Source organism: Heptranchias perlo, chromosome 20 (genome assembly GCF_035084215.1).
Source record: "Heptranchias perlo isolate sHepPer1 chromosome 20, sHepPer1.hap1, whole genome shotgun sequence".
Classification (NCBI taxonomy): domain Eukaryota; kingdom Metazoa; phylum Chordata; class Chondrichthyes; order Hexanchiformes; family Hexanchidae; genus Heptranchias; species Heptranchias perlo.
The window spans coordinates 9,200,259-9,214,750 of record NC_090344.1 but is presented as its reverse complement, the minus strand read 5'-3'; the positions used below and the strand labels follow the sequence as shown (position 1 = coordinate 9,214,750).

Here is a 14,492-nt window from a genome sequence, read left to right as displayed (position 1 = left end):
TGCATACAGTTTTGGTCTCCATACTTAAGAAAAGACATACTTGCTCTCGAGGCAGTACAAAGAAGGTTCACTCGGTTAATCCCGGGGATGAGGGGGCGGACATATGAGGAGAGGTTGAGTAGATTGGGACTCTACTCATTGGAGTTCAGAAGAATGAGAGGCGATCTTATTGAAACATATAAGATTGTGAAGGGTCTTGATCGGGTGGATGCAGTAAGGATGTTCCCAAAGATGGGTGAAACTAGAACTAGGGGGCATAATCTTAGAATAAGGGGCTGCTCTTTCAAAACTGAGATGAGGAGAAACTTCTTCACTCAGAGGGTGGTAGGTCTGTGGAATTTGCTGCCCCAGGAAGCTGTGGAAGCTACATCATTAGATAAATTTAAAACAGAAATAGACAGTTTCCTAGAAGTAAAGGGAATTAGGGGTTATGGGGAGCGGGCAGGAAATTGGACATGAAGCTGAGTTCGGATCGGTCAATGCCCTGTGGGTGGCGGAGAGGGCCCAGGGGCTATGTGGCCGGGTCCTGCTCCGACTTCTTGTGTTCTTTAGATTTGTGGTTGGGATCAGATCAGCCATGATCTTATTGAATGGCGGAGCAGGCTCGAGGGGCCGATTGGCCTACTCCTGCTCCAATTTCTGATGTTCTTATGTTCTTATGTTAAGCTTTAGGAAACGATAAATACGGGATAAAAATAACAGCCAGTTCGACAAGTGTAGATTAATAAAGTAAAGCCAACACGAATTTGTTGAAGGCAAATCTTGTTTAACGAACTTGATTGAGTTTTTCGATGAAGTAAAGTGCCACATAATAGGCTTCTCAGCAAAATTGAAGCCCATGGAATAAAAGCATGGATACTAAATTGGATAAATGACAGGAAACAGACAGTCGTGGTGAACGGATTTTTTTCGGACTGGAGGAAGGTGGACAGTGTTGTTTTCCATGGGTCTGGACGAGGACCACTGCTTTTTGATATATATTAATGACTTGGACTTGTCCGTACAGGAACAATTTCAAAATTCATAGATAACACAAAACTAGGAATTGCAGTAAACAGTGAAGAGGATAATAATAGTCTTCAAGAGTACACAGACGGGCTGGTGGAATGGGCGGACACATGGCAGATAAAATTTAATGCAGAGAAGTGCGAACTGATATATTTTGGCAGGAAGAATGAGGAGAGGCAATATAAACTAAATGATACAAATGAGGTGCGGGAATAGAGAGTCCTGGGGGCATATGTGCACACATCTTTGAAGGTGGCAGGACAGGCTGAGAACGTGGTCCTGGGCTTTATAAATAGAGGCATAGAGTACAAACTCAAGAAAGTTATGTTGAACCTTTATAAACACTGGTTCGGCCACAACCAGAGCATTGTGTCCAATTCTGGGCACCGCATTTTAGGAAGGATGTGAAGGCCTTAGAGAGGGTGCAGAAAAGATTTACTAGAATGGCTCCAGAGATGAGGGACTTCAGTTACGTGGACAGACTGGAGAAGTTGGGATTGTTCTCACAGCAGAGTCGGTTGAAAGGAGATTTGATTGAAGTGTTCAAAATCATGAAGGGTTTAGAAAAAGTAAATAAAGAGAAGCTGTTCCCATTGGCAGAAAGGTCGAGAACCAGACGACATAGATTTAAGGTGATTGGCAAAGAAACCAAACGCGAAATGAGTAAAAAAAATTTACGCAGAGAGTTGTTATGATCCAGATGTGCTGTCTCAAACGGTGGAAGCAGATTCAATCGTGGCTTTCAAAAAGGAATTGGATAAATATTTGAAGGGAAAAATTGCAGGGCCACGGGGTAACAGCGGGGGAATGAGACTAACTGGATTGCTCTTACAAATAGATGGCACGGTCTGGATGGGCCGAATTGACTTCCATCTGTGCTTTAACCATTCTATGATTCGATGATTGGATGGACAGAGCGGTCTAAAAGGATAGGCGATCGGTTGTGGGGAGCAGGGAAACTTTCGACTGGTTGCACGGCTGTGTGACTGACGGCTCGTTGGTCTCGGATTATGGTTTTCACTTTGGGCGTTTCACTAATTGATATGTGAGAGGTCCGGGGTTCAAATTCCCGGACGAGCCATCCTGTGTCACTATTTTCAGTGGAAATTCATTCATTTGTTTCCCACATCTTTCCAGCGTTGCAGAATACAGGATTGACTTAATTTTAGAGAATGTTTGACGTTCAGAGGCCAGAACGCAGAGGGTTTGTCGACGCAAAACCACACAGAGAAAGGAAAATGTCTCAACCTGGTGTGCAGATTGAAGCTGAATGTGAATGTATCCTTTTTCAGGCGATCTCATCGGTGCAGAATGAAAATGCTCTTGAATCGGCCGGGAATCAATCCCCGTCTCCTCGGGTGGCAGGTGAGAATTCTACCAGTGAAACAGCAACGTCCGGACGGTAGCGGCTGCATGTGTCCAGTTGGAAACCTGTCTGAAAGAACATATAGTCTCACAAATCTCCTGTGACTACCCTGTGCATTCTGATTTACAGCCGTGCATCAAAGGCGTTCGCAGCTGCGGTAGTCGAGTGGTTAAGATGTTCGATCTGAAACCCAATGGGGTATTCCGGCAGAAGTTGGAATCGTGCTATCGGCGCTATTGTGTAAAGTTTTGTTCAATGCTCAAATAAATATGATCTGGAGATAACGGGCTGCAATTCCTTCCCTCAGAGAGATACTCCACCGCGGTAGATCATTTTAACTGGGAGCCCAGTGGTCTCTTGCCAAATATCAAGATATGTGAAGGGAACTTCACAATATTCCACAACTGTCCAAAACTGGGCACCGCACTTTATAAAGGATGTGAAGGCCTCAGACAGGGTGCAGAAACATTAACTGGAATGGTTCCAGGGATGAGGTCTTCAGTTACGCGGGTCGACTGGAGAAGCTGGAGTTGTTCCCTTAGAGCAGAGAAGGTTGAGTGGAGATTTGATAGAAGTGTTCAAAATCATGACGGGTTTAGATAAAGTAAATAAAGAGAAACTGCTCCCGTTGGCGGAAGGGTCGAGAACCAGAAAACGCAGATTTACGGTGGTTGACAAAAGAACCAAAGGCGATATGAGGAAAAACTTTTTAAACTAGCGAGTAGATATAATCTGGAATGCATCGGCTGAAAGGGTGGTGGAAGCAGAATTAATCGTGGTTTCTAAAAGGAATTGGATAAGTATTTGAAGGGAAAATATTTGCAAGTATACGTGGAAAGAACGGGGGAATGGGACGATCTGGATTGCACTTAAAGAGAGCCGGCACAGGCTCGATGGGCCGAATGGCCTCCATCTGTGCAGTGACGCTTCTATGATTCCCAATCTCCATCTTAAATTCTGCTAACTTGATGTTAGGTTTTTTCTATACTTTTATCTCTCTATCTCTGTCTTTGTCTCTCTGTGTTTCCCCCTGATGGACTTCTCAGGCAGCCTTGAACGGCCATAGCTGATCGAACCTGCGACACCAGCAGAGAAGGGTGAAGATAGAATGACTGAGACGGTAGGAAAAGTAAAAATCTAACCCAGATGATGAATTCGCAGCGAATGTCTACACATTAATGTCTCTTCGTCCTCACAGTGTAAACATCAGTAATTTTATTCCACTATAAAAAGAAAGAAAGTCTTGTATTTATAAAGCGCTTTTCACGACCTCAAGACGTCCCAAAGTGCTTTACAACCAATGAAGTAGTTTTGAAGTGTAGTCACTGTTAGACTTGTGGGAGAGTGGATAATCTGCGGATGCCGAGGGAGACAACAATGTAACTTGAGAGCAATTAATTCTGCAAAGTCTCACTTGGCATTACAAGTCGCACATTGAAAACGAATGTGGTAAAGAGAGGCTAATATTGTTGATATGAAATAGTTAGTGTACAACTTCACATTGCTGCACATCGGAAGAGAAAAAGTGATCGGATGGATTGTCAGATGGCCGATCGGCTGTGGGTGGCACCGAATTCTGCACTGGTTGCACCCTTTTGGTAGCAGTAGCTGTCAGATCGTTTCACAGCTGCGATGGCCGAGTGGTTAAGGCGTTGGACTCGAAATCCAATGGGGTTTTCCTACGCAGGTTCGAATCCTGCTCGTAGCGCTATTTCTTAAAGATTTGTTCAATGCTCAAATAAATATGAACTGGAGTGAACGGACCGTGTTCCCTCCCTCAGAGAGATGCTCCAGCGCGGCAAACGCTTCGAATTCGGAGCCCAATGGTCACTTGCAAAGTTGCACGGCACGTGAAAGAATCTCTCCCAAGCTCCATCTTAAATTCTGCTCGTTCGCAGAGCTTGATATTTATACTATTTGTTTCTATACTTTAATCTCTCCCTGTCTCTGTCTCTTGACTCTCTGAGTTTTCCCCTGATGGACTTCTCAGGCTTTCTTGAACGGCCAAGGATGATCGAACCTGCAACACCAGCAGAGAAGGGTAAAGATGGAAAGACTGAGACGGGGGGAGAAGCAAAGGTGCAACCCAGCTGATGAATTTTTAGCCAATATACACACATTTATGTCTCTTCGCCCTTACAGTGAAAACATCAGCAATTTGAGTACAGTGCACTTTTCGTAGAGTGTTTAAATGCGGATGTCGAGACAGACACCAATCGATCCGTTGCCATGGTGATGACCGAATCTAAACACTGGGCCACAAGGAAACGCTGAAAATTCTTTGCTGCGAACAGGCAGACCAACGCGGCCTTTCCTACTTGCCCCTTCGTAATTCAGGTAATTTTCCTGCCAGACAAGCTGCTCGCACAAAATGGCATTTTCTGTTCAAACCACTATCGCGACAGAAGATGATGTTCAGGCAATGACAGCACAAAGTGCAAGTAGGCATGTACATGAAATGGAAAGTGAGGTAAAATATTACCACAAGCTGCTGATGGACATGTTTCTATTTCCAAAATTCACGCACCGAATGCAGCTCCTGGGAAAACTGCAAGGCCACGCAGGTCCATCATAAATCATTTGAAGCAACTGCCATTTTAAAGTGGCATCTCCTGCTGCTTCTGTCGGGGGTGAACCGTACAGTTTGATTTTGCACAGAACTGTACAGTGAAGGAGCACGTATACTGGGGCTGTGAGATATTCTATATTATTCATATTTAACCACAAGAATATCCACAGTCAGAAGCTGAAAAGAAGGGAGAGATAAGAGGCCTGTGAAAAAACACACAGCTGAATGAATCACGGGGGGTGCGCGCCCTTGGGAGCTCCCCGATGGACTGATGTGTTCGAATTCAGTGTTCCCAACCACCTCATGAGTTCGATTCCAAGGCAAGGAATTAACTTTAGCAAGAGTTATGAAATTATTAAATTAATGACATGAAACTAATTAAACCCTGTTGGTAGATGAATGACTGTTTTATTCACCATTAATCAAACGATAACTTTCTATTTCATACTGAAGGAGATGTTGACGTGGTTACCGAGAGACAGTCAAAACTTTAATCAGATTTTTATGCTTTGCAGATGATCAAATTTCATCATTTTACAGACTGTATCTTAAGGGCATGATTAAGAGCTCAGTGCAGCTGTTGTTAAATTTAAAATGAATAGGCAATTGTCGCCGTTGATCACAGGAACGCCCAAACCGGTTCTACGATCAAGATGAAAGTAACGCAACGAGCAACATCTGATACAAAAATCCCCACCGTTTTGCTTTTCCAACATAAAGGGTGCGCCATTTATTCTCTGAACATAGGAACAGTCTGGTCTCGCTCACTGCAGAAATCTCCATGTCACAGCGAACCAGCTCTCCTGCAGCGAGTGCGGCCTCCCTTCTGGCCTTTCCGGGGCTTGTCTGCCAAGGAGAATTGTGATATTCTTGCTTCCAAAACATACATTGAAACCCTGGAACTTTGAGGCGATGAATCCTGAGGAAAAATCAAATAAGAGCTCGAACCATCAAACTTCCGTGCTAACCGACAGCACCAACGAGACAGGCGAAGAGATCACCTGCTGAACCAATAATTAATTGGGCTGAACTTTGAGTTTGCAGCGACCAATATAACAACTGTCTGCAGTCAGTCCAAAATTAATGGTTGAAGCTTGCAGGAGTGAAAATCCAAACAGCCGGTCTTCACTCTTAAAGCAGCAACTGTGAAGAAAAACATGCCGGAGAAATACTCGCTTTCAGCGCTGTGACAATGGACAAGAGTAAAGCTCAGTTAATATGATTGGTGAGTGGCTGGAGGGTGGATTTGGAACTCCTGACCGACCGCACTGTGCATTTTCAAGATCTGCTTGGAGCACCAATCCCTTCAATTCATCACTAACAGGGACAATTCGATTCTCGGTTTCTTTTGGCTGACGCTTGGTGAAATTTTACAAATTGGAAGCGATCAGTGTCAAAGCTAACCACGTCACCGACATGCTCGCAGATACAAAGCGGCCACACTCTGCTTCAGCTCGATGAAAGCCGAGAGCGATTTCACCGTCAAATATAATGGCGAACAAAACTTATTCAAAGAAAGTGCAGGTCGTTGAGTTGCCTTTAAAGTCCTGATTGTTTGCATTGAACTTCTTCCCAATGCGTTTGAGAGCCACGTGGGGCGATTCGGGGACTTAATTTCCTTTTATGCAAAAGTTTCAAATGCAGTTCAAGTCAAAAGTCCTGGGACCACTGTTGTTCACAATTTATCGGTGCTGGGACCACTGTTGTTCACAATTTATCGGTGCTGGGACCACTGTTGTTCACAATTTATCGGTGTTGGGACCACTGTTGTTCACAATTTATCGGTGCTGGGACCACTGTTGTTCACAATTTATCGGTGCTGGGACCACTGTTGTTCACAATTTATCGGTGCTGGGACCACTGTTGTTCACATTTTATCGGTGCTGGGACCACTGTTGATCACAATTTATCGGTGCTGGGACCACTTGTTCACAATTCATTGGTGCTGGGACCACTGTTGTTCACAATTTATCGGTGCTGGGACCACTGTTGTTCACAATTTATCGGTGCTGTGACCACTGTTGATCACAATTTATCGGTGCTGGGACCACTGTTGTTCACAATTTATCGGTGATGGGACCACTTGTTCACAATTTATCGGTACTGGGACCACTGTTGTTCACAATTTATCGGTGCTGGGGCCACTGTTGTTCACAATTTATCGGTGCTGGGACCACTGTTGTTCAAAATTTATCGGTGCTGGGACCACTGTTGTTCACAATTTATCGGTGCTGGAGGAACTGTTATTCACAATTTATCGGTGCTGGGACCACTGTTGATCAAAATTTATCTGTGCTGGGACCACTGTTGTTCACAATTTGTCGGTGCTGGGGCCACTGTTGTTCACAATTTATCGGTGATGGGATCACTGTTGTTCACAATTTGTCGGTGCTGGGGCCACTGTTGTTCACAATTTGTCGGTGCTGGGGCCACTGTTGTTCACAATTTATCGGTGATGGGATCACTGTTGTTCACAATTTATCGGTGCTGGGACCACTGTTGTTCACAATTTATCGGTGCTGGGACCACTGTTGTTCACAATTTATCGGTGCTGGGACCATTGTTGTTCACAATTGAAAGATGCTGGGATCATTGTTGTTCTCAATTTATCGGTGCTGGGACCACTGTTGTTCACAATTTATCGGTGATGGGACCACTGTTGTTGACAATTTACATTAATGATTTGGTCACAGGAATCGGAAATACAAATTCGAAATTGACAGACAGCACATAATTGGGAGCTGTAGTTAATACAAAGGAAAAATGCGAAAAATACAGGAAGACATCAGTAAACTTGCAAAATTGGCGTGTAAATGGCAAATTAGTTTCAATATTTATTTTGTATTCCCTTGCCTTGTTTGCCCTCCCTAAATACATTACCTAATTCCCCAGATTGAATTGCATTTGCCACTATTCTATCCACCTGTCCAGTCCACTGATATCTTGCTGCAGTCCACAGCTTCCCTCCTCACCATCAACCACACGACCAATTTTTGTATCTTCTACAAACTTGTTAATAATACCCCGTACATTTAAATCCAAATCAATGATCTGTACTGCGAAAAGCAGCGACCGAGTACGGAGCCCTGTGGAACCCCACTCGAGACAGCCTTGCAGTCACAAAAACACCCGACGACCATTACCCTTTGCTTCCTGCCACTCGGTCAATTTTGGATCAACTTGTCAATTTCCCTTGGATCCAATGGGCTTTTACATTTTTGACCAATCTGCCATTTAGGAATTTGTCAAAAGCCTCGCGAAAATCTATGTCGACGACAAAAAACGCACGACCCTTATCCACCTTCCTTGATACCTTCTCAAAAAATTCAATTCAAACGACCTTCCCTGAACAAATCCATGCTGACTGTCCTTCATTAATCCGTGCCTTTCTGAATGAAGATTAATACTTTCCCCCAGAATTGTGTTCAATATCGAGGTTAGGCTGACTGGCCTGCAATAATTCGATCTATTCCTTTCTCCCTTTTGAAACAACGGTACAACTTCAGCAGTCCTCCAATCCTCCGGCATTGCACCTATAACCAGGGAGGATTGGAAAATCATGGTCAGAGCCTCCGCGATTTCCTTCTTTGCTTCTGTTAACAGCCTGTGATATATTTCATCCGGGCCTGGCGATTCAGGTGGAGTGATTTGGGGACTTCCTTTCCCTCTTTGCAAAAGTTTCCAACGCAGATCAAGATCACAAGTCCAGGTCCAAATTAGGACGACTTCCGGGTTTGAACCTCAAATCGTGAATTATACCACGACCCCAACGAGCCCAGAAACACGAACGTGTCTTGAAATAAACGTGTTTCAAACACATTCCATGAGAGGTCTGTCTGGACAATGAAAGGGCGATTTTGAAGTCTTTCTGGTGTCCGTTTCCTCCTGAACAAATACCAAGACCACAGTGTAATTTTGTCGCTTAATTGCACAAATTAGGTAAAATAACAAGCTATACCAGGCACTGCTGGGAGTTGAACCCAGGATCGCCTGTTTACTAGACAGATGCTTTAACCAGCTAAGCCACAGCGCCAAGTGATGATCTTATCGGTCCACCTCCTCACATTAATATCTATCAGCGACACTTCACGTTTGGGGGTTCAGGCCGTTTTATCTTTGTCTGTTTCGCTTGTCCGTTCACCTGTGCATTTCGATGTTGCCTGCATTTCAAGCTTTGTTTATCTTTGTGTATCCATAAGTGCGATGATACACGGATGATTATGTGTGATTGTATTTGTTACATTAAATAAATTAGGGCTTCAGACAATTCTCGCTCTGACATTGGAGAACTATTGAGCCGAACTTTACAGCGAAGTGTTGTTTATCGTGGTGCTGAAACTAAAAAATCGTCAGAGGAGCAAAAAGGGAAAAGGAGAAAAACGTGTGAGGGAAAATGAGGACAACTCTCAAGGTTTTTACAAGTATATTCAGTGAGAGAAGGGAGGCTTAGAGTAGTGTGAGCCCCTTCAAGACAGATGGAGGTGAAATTGTAAGTGAAAATCAGGAAATGGCAGAGTTGCTAAATTTTTACTTTGCATCGGTCGTCACAGAAAAGGATGAGGCTAACATACCAGAGACACGAGGAAAACTGTTAATAAATCAAGAGGTTTCGTACAAGTAAAATAATGGCAATGGAGAAAATAATTAGACTAAAGATAGACAAATCTCCAGGACCTGATTGTTACCACCCCAGGGGATTAAAAGGAACAGGTGAGGAAATTGTACATGCTTCAGTCATGATCGATCAAAACTTTCCTGAGTTAGGAATTTTTATTTAACGAAGCGCATCTTGATTGGAGGCTTCTGTTTCAGTAAGATCTCGAAGTGATAATTGAGAGACCGAAAATGAAGCTGTTTGACAGGAGCACTGATGCTGTCGGTTGTTCGCTGCTCTCGTGTTGCACAATTGTTAAGCGTGCGTTACTTATTTACAGCAGTATGGGCTCCAGATATGACCAGGTTGTGAGTTCGAGCGTCTTTTAAAACAATCAATCCTTTTACTCCGAACATTTTGAACGGAGTTCAAAGTGCAACTGGTATGTTCCATAATGCATCTACTTGACATTGTTCCCATGTGGGCACTTGTGTTCCTCTGGCCTACCGTCTTTCAATAGCAAGTGCCAGTTTACTTGTTCATCGGGGGAGAGGGGGCTTTTAGCGGCAGCTCATATGGCAAAGGGGCCGGTACGAGATCATTAAATCTAAAGAACCAAACAAACAATTCTTATTTTCGTCAAGCCGATATTCATCGGTTGGAAGTTTCTTGTGGGGAAAATTTGGAAGGGAAATATGCTGCCTGGTGTCACTGTGTAACGGAAGAAATTATTCAGCTTACAGATGTTAATACGCTGAAAGTTCGTGAGGCCTTTTCCAGCTCCCGTGTGGGACAAGTTCAGCTTTTGAGCCGCTGGGTAAAGTGTGATTTTAATTGCTGCTAACGAATGACAAGACATTTGGCACAAACAAGAAGAATTGTAAACTCACGAGTTCACTGTTCATGTTTCTTACATCTTGTTCAACAGGAACAAGGATTCTCCTCAACACGTTGCTGAGAATTTTATCAAACGGACCTCACCCTTGTTCGACGGCTGCAGGGATAATTCAGACACCTCTCATGAATATATACGATGGGAGCTTATGTAGTATCGAGCCTGGGTAGCTCAGTCTGTATAGTATCAGACTTTTAAAGTGGGGAGTGAGCTGAAGGTCCAGCGTTTAACTCCCTGTCCAGGCTCCAAATTTCGAAACAGCTGGCAAGCTGTGTCTTTGTAACGGGAACTGCGATGTGTTGTCAAAGTTTCGATAGTATCTTGTTTCCCAGGGATGGGCAGTAATGCGCTGTCTGAGGCGGTTTCCGATCAGGAATTCAACTTTACTGTATTAGTTCACTGTATTAATTTCGCAAAACTCATTAAACCCTAAAAAAGACGAATACTTGTTTAAATCGCCATTGATCAACCAGTAACTTTCTGTTTCCGGCTGAAAGAAATGATAACTTTTTTTATGTACTCATTCACCAGGGCGAATTTAGGGAGTTCAGAGGGGAAGTGAAAAAGGAAATGAGAGGCAAAGAGAAATATTACTATAGACTGACGGCCAACATAAATGTGAACCCAAATGTCTTCGACAGGCATGTGAACAGTAAACGGGTAGTAAGGGGAGTGGTGAGGCCGATTAAGGAGATCTACTCATGGAGGCAGAGGGGATGGCCTAGGTACCAAATGAGTACTTTGCATCTGTCTTTACCAAGGAAGAAGATGCTGCCAGAGTTTCAGCAAAGGAAGTTATAGTTGAGATACTGGATGGTCTAAAAATTGAAAAAGAAGAGGCACTTGAACGGCTGGCTGGACTTAAAGTAGATAAACTACCAGATCCGGATGGGATGCATGCTGGTTTGCTGAGGGAAGTAAGGGTGGAAATTGCGGAGGTACTGGCCATAATCTACCAACATACTTAGATATGTGGGTGGTGTCAGAGGACTGGAGAATTGCAGAGGTTACACCCTTGTTCAAAAAATGGTGCACGATTAACCCCAGCAACTATAGGCCAGTCAGTTTAACCTCAGTGGTGGGGAAACTTTTAGAAACGATAATCCGGGACAGAATTAACAGTCACTTGGACGAGGGTGGACTGATTAGGGAAAGCCAGCACGGATTTGATCAAGGCAAATCGTGGTTCACGAACCTGTAAGAGTTTTTTGATGAGGTAACAGAGCGGATAGATGAGGGCAATTCAGTTGATGTGGTGTATATGGACTTTCAAAAGGTGTTTGATAAAGTGCCGCATGGTAGGCTTATCATCAAGATTGCGGCACATGGAATAAAGGGGGCAGTCACAGCATGAATGCAGAATTGACTCAGAGCACGAAACAGAGATTACTGGTGAACGGTTGTTTTGCGAACTGGAGAGCGTTGTACAGTGGTGTTCCCCAGGGATCAGTGCTGGGACCACTGCTTTTCTTGATATATGTTAATGACTTGGACCAGAGTGCACAGGGCACAATTTCAAAATGTGCAGATGAAACAAACCTTGGAAGGGTAGTAAACAGTGTTAGGGACAATAATAGACTTCAAATGACATAGACAGGCTGGTGGCATGGGCGGAGACGTGGCAGATGAAATTTAACGCAGAAAAATGCGAAGTGATACATTTCGGTTGGAAGAACGAGGAGAGGCAATATAAACTCCAGGGCACAAATGTGAAAGCGATCCAGGAACAAAGAGAGGTTCATGTGTACAAATAGTTGAATGTGGCAGGGTAGGTTGAGAAAGCGGTTAAAAAGCATTCGCGGTCCTGTGCTTTATAAATAGATGTATAGAATGCAAAAGTATAGAATTCAGGATGAAACATTATAACACACTGGTTCGAACACATCTGAAGTATTATGTCCGGTTCGGGACACCGCACTTCAGGAAAGATGTGAAGGCCTTGGAGGGGGAGCAGAAAAAAATTACCAGCATAATTGCAGGGATGAGGGACTTTAGTTACGTGGATAGACTGGAGAATCTGAGGTTGTTCTCCTCGGAACAGAAACGGTTTTGTAGAGATTTGATAGAGGTATTCAAAATCATGAAGCATGGAAGATGGAGAGAAACTGTTCCCATTGGCGGAAGGGTCAAGAAGCAGAGGACATAGGTTTCAGGTGATTGGCAAAATAACCAAAGGTGACATGAGGAAAAACTTCTTCACACAGCTAGAGGCTCGGATCTGGAATGCACTGCCCGAGGGTGTGATGCAGGCAGATTCAATTATGGCCATCAAAGGGGAACTGGATAAGTACTTGAAAGGAAAAAAAATGCAGGGCTTCGGGGAAAGGCGGGGGAGTGTTTCTAGCTGGATTGCTCTTGCAGAGCGCTAGCACGGACTCGATGGGCCGAATGGCCTCTTTCCGTGCTGCAACCTTTCTATGATTCAACTCAATGTGCATGAGGCGATGCAAAGGGAACAGAGCGTGCCGCAAATCGACACACCTCTCAGTATCCTCCCAAGCAATGTAGTTTAAGAGCAAATAATTCTGAAACGTCTTCCTTGATAACTCAAGTCGTACACTCGAAACCAATTTGGTAAAGGGAGACTAATATTGGTGATTGGAAATATTTGGTGTGCAACTTGATATTGCTGGACACCGGAGCAGAAAACGAGATTGGATCAACAGACCTGGTCTGAAAGGATGGCCGATCGGCTGTGGGAGGCAACGAACTTTTACACTGGCTGCAAAGCTGAAATAACAACGGCTCGTTGGTCTAGGGGTATGATTCTCGCTTAGGGCGTTTCATTGAGTGATATGCGAGAGGTCCCGGGTTCAAATCCCGGACGAGCCCTCTTTTTAGTGAAAAGTCATCAATTAGCTTCTGACATGTTTTCAGTGTTGCTGTTGGTGGAACTGAATGAAATCCAGAGGATGTTTGAGCTCCAGTGGACTCAATGCCGGAGTATCGTCGGCGCAACACACGTGAAGGAAATAAAATGTCTCAAGATGATGAGGAGTTTGAAGCTAAATTTGGATTTTTTTTCCAATTCAGGCGGATATTAAATGACGGGATAGAAAGCCACATATCCAAGTTTGCCGATGACACCAAGATGGGCAGCATTTTCAGCAGTGCAGATGGAAACATAAAATTACAGAGAGGTATTAATATAATAAATGAATGGGTAAAATTGTGGCAAATCGATATCAATTTAGTCAAGTGTGAGGTCATCCACTTTGGACCAAAACGGATAGATCAGAATACTTTGTAAATGGTGAAAAGCTCGAAACAGTGGAGGTCCAAAAAGACTGATGTGTCCATCTACATACATCATTAAAATGTCATTGACAGGTACAAAAAATAATCAAAAATGTTAATGGTCTTTATATCTAGAGGACGAGAATACAAGGGGATAGGCATTATGATACAGCTACACAAATCCCTGCTTAGACCACACCTGAAGTACTGTATTCAGTTCTGGGCAACACACCTTCGGAAGGATATATTGGCTGTGGAGCGAGTGCAGCTTCGGTTTACTGGAATGTTACCTCAACCCCAAGGGTTAAATTACGCGGAGAGATTACATAAACTCGGGTTTACCTCGAATTTAGTAGATTAAGAGCTGATTTGATCGAACTTTTCGAAATATTAAGGGGAACTGATGGAGTAGATAGAGAAAAACTATTTCCGCCCGTCAGGGATGTCTAGGACTTGGGGACATCGCCTAAATATTAGGGTCAGGACTTTCAGGAGTGAAGTTGGGAAACACCTCTGCAAGCAAAGGGAGGTGGAAGTTTGGAACTCTCTTCCACAAACGGCAGTTGATGCGAGCTCAATTGTTAATTTTATACCTGAGATTGATCGATTTTTGTTAACTGAAGTTATTAAGCGATACGGGGCTAAAGCAATTATCTGGAGTTCGGTCACATATCAGCCATGATCTGTTTGAATTGCGGAACAGGCTCGAGGGGCGAAATGGCATACTTATCTTCCTCAGCTCCTCATTGGTGAGAATGATTCTGCATTGGCCGGAAATCGAACCAAAGTCTCCCGCATCAGAGGTGAGAATTCGACCCCTGAA

The 14,492-nt window shown here is 43.8% G+C and overlaps 3 non-coding genes across 3 annotated transcripts; 2 read left to right on the top strand and 1 right to left on the bottom strand.

Moving 5' to 3' along the window:
- Positions 1 to 4,000: 4,000 nt before the first annotated feature.
- trnas-cga (transfer RNA serine (anticodon CGA)) lies at positions 4,001 to 4,082 on the top strand. The gene has a single exon. It is a non-coding gene; the product is annotated as a tRNA-Ser (tRNA).
- A 4,820-nt stretch (positions 4,083 to 8,902) lies between these two features.
- On the bottom strand, positions 8,903 to 8,976 carry trnat-agu (transfer RNA threonine (anticodon AGU)). The gene has a single exon. It is a non-coding gene; the product is annotated as a tRNA-Thr (tRNA).
- A 4,199-nt stretch (positions 8,977 to 13,175) lies between these two features.
- Positions 13,176 to 13,264, top strand: trnap-agg (transfer RNA proline (anticodon AGG)). The gene is given in 2 exon segments: positions 13,176 to 13,211; positions 13,229 to 13,264. It is a non-coding gene; the product is annotated as a tRNA-Pro (tRNA).
- The last annotated feature ends 1,228 nt before the right edge of the window (positions 13,265 to 14,492 follow it).